The sequence below is a fragment of the Lipotes vexillifer genome, unplaced genomic scaffold (genome assembly GCF_000442215.2).
Source record: "Lipotes vexillifer unplaced genomic scaffold, Lipotes_vexillifer_v1.1 scaffold536, whole genome shotgun sequence".
NCBI classification, from domain to species: Eukaryota; Metazoa; Chordata; class Mammalia; order Artiodactyla; family Lipotidae; genus Lipotes; species Lipotes vexillifer.
In genome coordinates this window covers 861,778-869,292 of record NW_006775074.1, presented here as the reverse complement: position 1 = coordinate 869,292, position 7,515 = coordinate 861,778, and positions in this window count along the sequence as shown.

Genomic DNA, 7,515 nt, shown 5'->3' with positions numbered 1-7,515 from the left:
ATCTGAAATTCAGGGGCCCCCAACAGAGGCAAATGCTAACCCATTCCTCAGGATAATGCATATGCCTGGCATTTCCACAGCACTTCTCCAGAAAACAACTTTTGCTAAATATGAGCTCCTAGGCGAAAATGACACAGCACATAAGGAAATCCACCCTCATAAAGGAGAGTTAGCAGCTACAACAAACGGGAAGATTTGCAGCAAGCGAACTACAGATATTAGCTCAATCTCTGACTTTGCCATAAGAATCACTAACCTGTTCAAAAAAGGTAAAGGGAAGAATAGTGTCCATCATACTAAGAGAAGACATTAAGAGAAAAGTGCAGATATATCTCAAAAAGGAGTATGTAGTCACACTAGGAATAAGAGTCATTTAAATTTTAAAAAATACAATAAATACTTGACTAGATTCAGCTAAAGAGAAATGGTGAATGAAAAGATCTCTGGAAAGCATATAGGATGGAAAACAGAGATAAGGAGAAGAAAACTATGAAAGGGAAACTAAGACTCAAAGAGGATCTAATAAGAAGTGCTAATGAATGGCAAGCAAGAGTTACAGGGTGAGAAAAAGAGAAAATGGGGTAGATAATGTTTAATATGATATTGCCAGGTAATTTTTCAGAACTGAAAAAAAGACATAAATCCTTATGGTGAAAGATTAGACAGTTCTAAATAGAATAAATAAAAACAAATATACATCCAGATACTTAGTAGCAAAAGTTCAAAAAACATCAAAGATAAAAATCTTTAAAGCTACCCACAAAGAAAAGACATTCTAACAGAAGACTCCTTATCACTAACAATATATGTCAGAAACAGTAGAATAATATCCTCAAAGTGTTGAGGGAAAATATGTCAACCTGCTATTCTTTATACAGCTAAACTATCATTTTAGAGTGATTAATTTTTAGACTTTCAAAGACCAAGAGAGATTACTTCCTATGGATCTTTGCTACATGAGCTACATCAGGCTGGTTCATTTTGACATCCATTCCAACTGCTTTCTTATACTACAGAGCCTGGAATGCTTTTTTTTAAGAATTACATATTCCATAACGTTTGCAACTAGCAATCCTCATGTGACCCAGGTTCTGGAAAGCAGATACACAGATACCTGAAAGGCAGAAGTAAACTATGTGAAGGTCAAAGAGCTCTTCCAGTGATTTAAACTAGCTAGAGTGGGTTATGTTTTCTGTAACAAAGAACATTGATTAATAAAAATTTTGTAAACAAGGTCCTACTGTATATCACAGGGAACTATATTCAATATCCTGTGATAAACCATAATGGAAAAGAATATGAAAAAGAAAATAAAAGATATATATATATATATGTATGACTTAGTCACTTTGCTGTACAGCAGAAATTAACATAACATTGTAAATCAACTATACTTTAATAAATCTTTTTAAATGCTTGAATCAAAAAAAAAAAAAAGCTTTGTTCCAGAAATGGTGGCAGGCTACAGACTTTCAAGGGAATGGGAATCCAGAATTCATTATCTCATTTCATAGGTTTGAAGGCAATGAGGATTGGTTTAGCATCACAGGAAGAGGCTCAGGCGTTCCAGAGCATGCTTTGGCTGAGCAGTCACTTAAATCAGCAATCCCCAACCTTTTTGGCACCAGGGACCAGTTTCGCGGAAGACAATTTTTCCACGGACCAGGGCGGGTAGGGGCGGGGACGGATGGTTTCGGGATGATTCAAGGGCATTACATTTATTGTGCACTTTATTTCTATTATTACATTGTAATATACAATGAAATAATTATACAGCTCACCATAATGCTGACAGGAGGCAGAATGTGAGCAATGGGGAGCGGCTGTAAATACAGATGAAGCTTCGCTCGCTCACCTGCCGCTCACCTCCTGCTGTGTGGCTCGGTTTCTAACAGGACACGGACCGGTGGTCCATGGCCCGGGGGTTGGGGACCCCTGACTTAAGTGATCCACCATAGTCACTTGGAATGAATTGCCTATGGAAGGCAAAGCTTTGGTGGCCACGGTGATCGACCATTATAATGGACATAAGAAATAGACAAGTTGTGACATGGGATGGCTGCTTCTAACTCAGCTATAATAGTTTTAAAAAGAAAATGACAGGCTGAAGATTTTACATCAGAGAATGAGGGATAGTCCATGCTTGCCCTAAAAGAATTTCCTGTATCTCAAAACTGCAGAGCTCGTGTAGCTAATTCAGTGGTTAATCAGACATAGGTTGAACATAAGTTGAATTCAATATAGGTTGAATTCACAGCCTCATTTGTTCTCTAATGTGAAAGTTAAGGCATTTACTTGGGAAAGGCAGCACCTGAAATTGGAATAGGAATGTTTGTGGGGGATTAAGATGACTCCAATAACCCCAAACTTCACTGAGCCTCTTGTGCATGAAGAAGCAGTTCCTCCTCTCCATCTAATGAGGCTGGTCCCCCTTTTGGTTACAGACTGGTACTAACCTCATCAGAGGATTCCTTGAAATGAAATGTCAAGCTTCTTCAAGGCCCAGCCCTACTACCTCCTATTTGCCTGTAGATCCCAGGGGGCCATAAGGGGCCACTGACATCATCAAACCCGAGGAAATATTCCATGCCAAACAAACTGCATGATTTAAATAATTGAAATCCAGAGTGCTAGAAGAGGGAGGGAGGAATAAAAATGTAGATTAGGCTGACTTTATCAACATGGGAACACACACCAGAGATTCTAGAGTCAGTGGATTAAGCTTGGGCTACTGAGGATGGCTTTTTGTTTTTCATGTGCAACTTACATTCTTTTTTTTTTTTTAATTGTGGTTAAAATACATATAACATAGTATTTACCACCTTAACTACTTTTAAGTATACAGTTAAGTCGTGTTAAATACATTTATATTGTCGTACAACCAACCTCCAGAACTTTTTTCCATCTTGCAAAACTGAAACTCTGTACCTGTTAAACAACTCCACATTCTCTCCTCTCCCCAGCCTCTGGTTACCTCCTTTGCCCTTTCTGTCTCTATGAATTTGACGACTCTGTATAGCTCATAGAAGTGAAATCATACATGATTTGCCTTTTTGTTACTGACTTATTTCACAGAGCATAATGTCCTCAAGTTTCATCCATGTTGTAGCATGTGGCAGAATTTCCTTCCTTTTTTCTTTTTGCGGTACTTGGGCCTCTCACCGCCGTGGCCTCTCCCGCTGTGGAGCACAGGCTCCGGACGCGCAGGCTCAGCGGCCATGGCTCACGGGCCCAGCCGCTCCGCGGCATGTGGGATCCTCCCGGACCGGGGCACGAACCCGTGTCCCCTGCATCGGCAGGCGGACTCTCAACCACTGCGCCACCAGGGAAGCCCATCATTGTGATTTTGATTTGCATTTCCCTCATGATAAATGGTGTTGAAAATCTTTTCATATGCTTTTTGGCCATTTTTTATATCTCCTTTGGAGTAATGTCTATTCAAGTCCTTTGCCCATTTTTAAATTGGATTTTGTTGTTACTGTTGTGGTTGAGTTGTAGAAGTTCTTTGTATATTCTGGATATTAATGCCTTTATCAAATATATGATTTGCAAGTATTTTTCCATTCTAAAGCTTGCCTTTTTACTCTGTTGTTTCCTTTGATACACAGAAATTTTTAATTTTGATGTAGTCTAATTTATCTATTTTAACTTTGGTCATCTATGCTTTTGGTGCCAAATCCCATGTTGTGAAGATTTTTTCCCCTATGTTTTCTTCTAAGAGTTTTATAGCTTTAGCTCTTTAGGTAATTGATCCGTTTTGCATTGATTTTTGCATACTGTATGAGGTAAGGGTCCAACTTCTCTCTTTTGCATATGGATACCCAGTTTTCTTAACACCATTTGTTGAAAAGACTTCTTTCCTTCTTTGGTCTTGGCACCCTGGTCGAAAATCGTTTGACCATATATGTGAGGGTTTATTCTATTCCACTGATCTATATGACTATCTTTATGCCAGTATCACAGTTTTTTTGATTTCTGTAACTTTATAATAAGTTTTAAAATCAGGAAGTGTGAGAGTTCCAAAGCTGTTCTTATTTTTCAAGATAATTTTAGCTCTTTGGAGTCTTGAGAATGGTTTTAATTGTTTGCTAGGTTTCTGTTGTCTCTGGGCTCCATAGTGTTCTATGCCAAAAGAATCTGAGATATTATAAAGCATAAGTGAGAAAGGGTAAAGCAAAGACTGTGAGAGATGGTAATACTGAAGTGGATTTGGCAGGTGTGACCCATGCATTCACCCCTAAATATGTCCTCTGAGAGGGCCCAGACCTATCCTTGACATAGAGAAACACAATAGCCAGGGAAATGCAGGCATATGTAAAAGTGCTAGAGTGGATTTCTTCCATGCATCAGAAATGAATATGAGGATGCTTCCTGATTCCAGTGAGGTTCATGGGATTGGATTCTGGGGTGGCAGAAGCTACGTAGTAGCACTCACTCTTAGTGGCGCAGAAAGTATGGTTACTATAACAGTCAGCAGGTTCAGCTCATTAATTAATTATCTGGCCCTTCTCCAAAGGGGCTTATGCAATGGCCAATGTACACATTTGGAGATAACTGGACACTGGCTTTTTGGTCATACCAATTCTTAGAGATGAAAAAAGACATTGTGGTTCATAGATGAGAGTGGGGACTTGTGGAGGTCAGTGATAAATGGAATTGTGGCTTATGTCCCACTCATAATAGGTCCATGAGTTTATTCTGTGGCTAGATCCTGAGTTCCTAAGAAATAGTCAGAATACTTAGCAACTGGCAGAATCAACACACGAGGACAGTTACAGTGGTGTCAGTGGAAGCACCTGAAGCTCCTCCTCGCAGTGAAAATATAAGCTCAAAGCAATATCACCTCCCTGGGGGAATCACACAGGTTGGTGCCAATATTAAATACTTGACAGGTGCAGAAGTAGTGATTCTTCTGTTTTCTTAAAGAGACATTCTTTTTTAAACATTTTTAAAATTTTTGCCTGCTTTGGGTCTTCATTGCTGCACGCGGGCTTTCTCTAGTTGCGGCAAACAGGGGCTAATCTTCATTGCAGTGCACGGGCTTCTCATTGCAGTGGCTTCTCTTGTTGTGGAGCACGGGCTCTAGGTGCGTGGGCTTCAGTAGTTGGGGCATGTGGGCTCAGTAGTTGTGGCACACGGGCTTGGTTGCTCCGCGGCATGTGGGATCTTCCCGGACCAGGGCTCGAACCCGTGTCCCCTGCACTGGTCGATGGATTCTTAACCAGTGCGCCACCAGGGAAGTCCCAGAAGTAGTGATTCTTGTTAGAGCCTTTTGTCTCACCTGTTTGGCCTCTACCTAAGGTAGGTAACCTTGGGTTGCATGCATAGAACTGGGAATCAGAAAAGCATCCAATTTCTCAGCAGAAGTGTAAGAAGGTAGGTGAGCAATGCTGGTCGGCAGAATAATGGCCTCCCAAGGACGTCGGTCTCCTAATCCCAGAACCTGTGAACATATTCAGGCAAAGGAGAATGAAGGTTTCAGATGGAACTGGGGTTGCTAATCAGCTGACTTTAAGATGGGACAGTATCCTGTATTACTCAGGTGGACCCAGTGTAATCACAAGCGTCCTGAAAGTGGAGGGGAGGCACAGAAGAGATGGAGAAATGAAGCTAAAGAAGGTCAGAGAGATGCCATGTTGCTGCCTTTGAAGCTGGAGGAAAGGGGCCATGAGCCCAGGAATATGGGTGGCCTCTGGAAGCTGGAAAAGGTAAGGAAACGGATCAGACCAAGAGCCTACAGAAGGGAATGCAGCCATGCTGACGCCTTAATTTCAGCCCCATGAGACCTGTGTCAGACTTACCTACGGAAGTGTAAGATAATACGCTTGTGCTGTTTAACCCACTAAGGCGGTCATAATTTGTCATGGCAGCAACAGAAAACTAATAAAAATGCCTTCAAAATTCTGAGAGAAAGTGATTTTCAATCTATTACCCTATACTCAGTCAGATGCAGTTCTAATTACATGTGAATTAAAAACATCTCAGGACATGCAAAGGTCTCAAAAGAAATTTTTCTTTTCTTGGGCAATGGCCGGAAGATGTACTCTTCCAAAGTAAGGAGTAAACGAAGAAACAGGAAGACATGGATCTAGGAAATTGGAACATCTAACCACTAGGGAGAGGAGAAGGGGAGTCCTGGGAAAGCAGGTCCTCTGCTGCCATAGAGATATGTAAACATAGAGATCAGCCGTGGGAGAGGGGTACTGGCAGACCAGGATGTGTGTGATCACCTCACAAAGGGGTTTTAACTATTTTGAAAAACTGGGACAGAAGTAGTGATTGTGATATAGAAAACAAAAGCAAAGAAATCGAGGCAAGTTTTAAATCCAAAAAAAAAGATTGTTTTTAATAAAGAAATATAATTGTCATATCCTACTTGTCTCAGCTGAACTCTATTTGCATATTCTAATAATACAAATATAGATGCAACTAGATTGGAAGGATGCAGGGAAGAAAAGTGAAGCCTTGGACCTCTAGGTTCCATTTCTGTTGGCTTACTGCTTGTTTGTGTATAGACTGCAGAGGCACAGAACTGGATGAATTATAATCCTCGGCTTACGGCACACTCTTAATGTTGGTCCATCTGCTTTTGGCTATTTGGTTAGTTATGTGATTCATGATTTTTAATCAGGTAGTAAGAACCCACTGCCCCAAACGAAAGCTAGAACCTTGACAATTCTTTACAGCCAAGTGGTTCTGTAACAGGGAAAAGCCAAATCAGACTACATGTTGGATCTGTTTCTTTTGCTTTAACCTTTGCTTCCCCGTTGCTTTTGTTCACTAAAAGGACGCTGTCTATACACAATGGCCTGCCTCAGGGAACGCTGCCCCGCTGCTTGAATGTCAAACCGAAGTGCCTTTGTTCAGGGAAACATCCCCGACCCTGTTCCACCTGTGGATGGCTGCAAGAAAGAAGAAATTAACACATCCCCTCCCTGAGGCTGGCCATTCCAGGGGATATTTGCAAAAAGTATGGCCTTTTTACTTTACTTCCTCATCTCTTCCCCCTCTCTGTGCTATAAAAGAAGCTGGCATCCAAATCCCGATAAGATGGTTATTTTGAGACTTTAGTCCCGCCGTCTTCTCGGTCTGCCAGCTTTCCAAATAAAGTCGTATTCCTTGCCTCAGCACCTTGTCTCCCGATTCATTGGTCTGTCGTGGGGCGAGCAGAGTGAGCTTGGACGCCGTGACAGTTCCCATCACCCTACGTGCCAACCCCTACCCCTTCTCTACATGACGTGATCAACATCCTGAACCCTGTGTTCATGATTCCTTTGCCTTCCTCATATTGACGCTGACCAACTTAAATTCATGACCAGTCTGAGGACAGGGTCCCTGCTAGGTTAAAAACAGGAGGCAAAGAGGAGCTGTTCACATCAAGCACTTTGTCACCATGAAGCAGCAAATAGCTTATTCTCAGCAAGAGAGGCTCTAAAACCTGAACCCCAGGGCTTTCTCGCATTAAATATCACTGGTTATTCATTTCCCCAAATGCCTCCAGCATTGCATGTATTG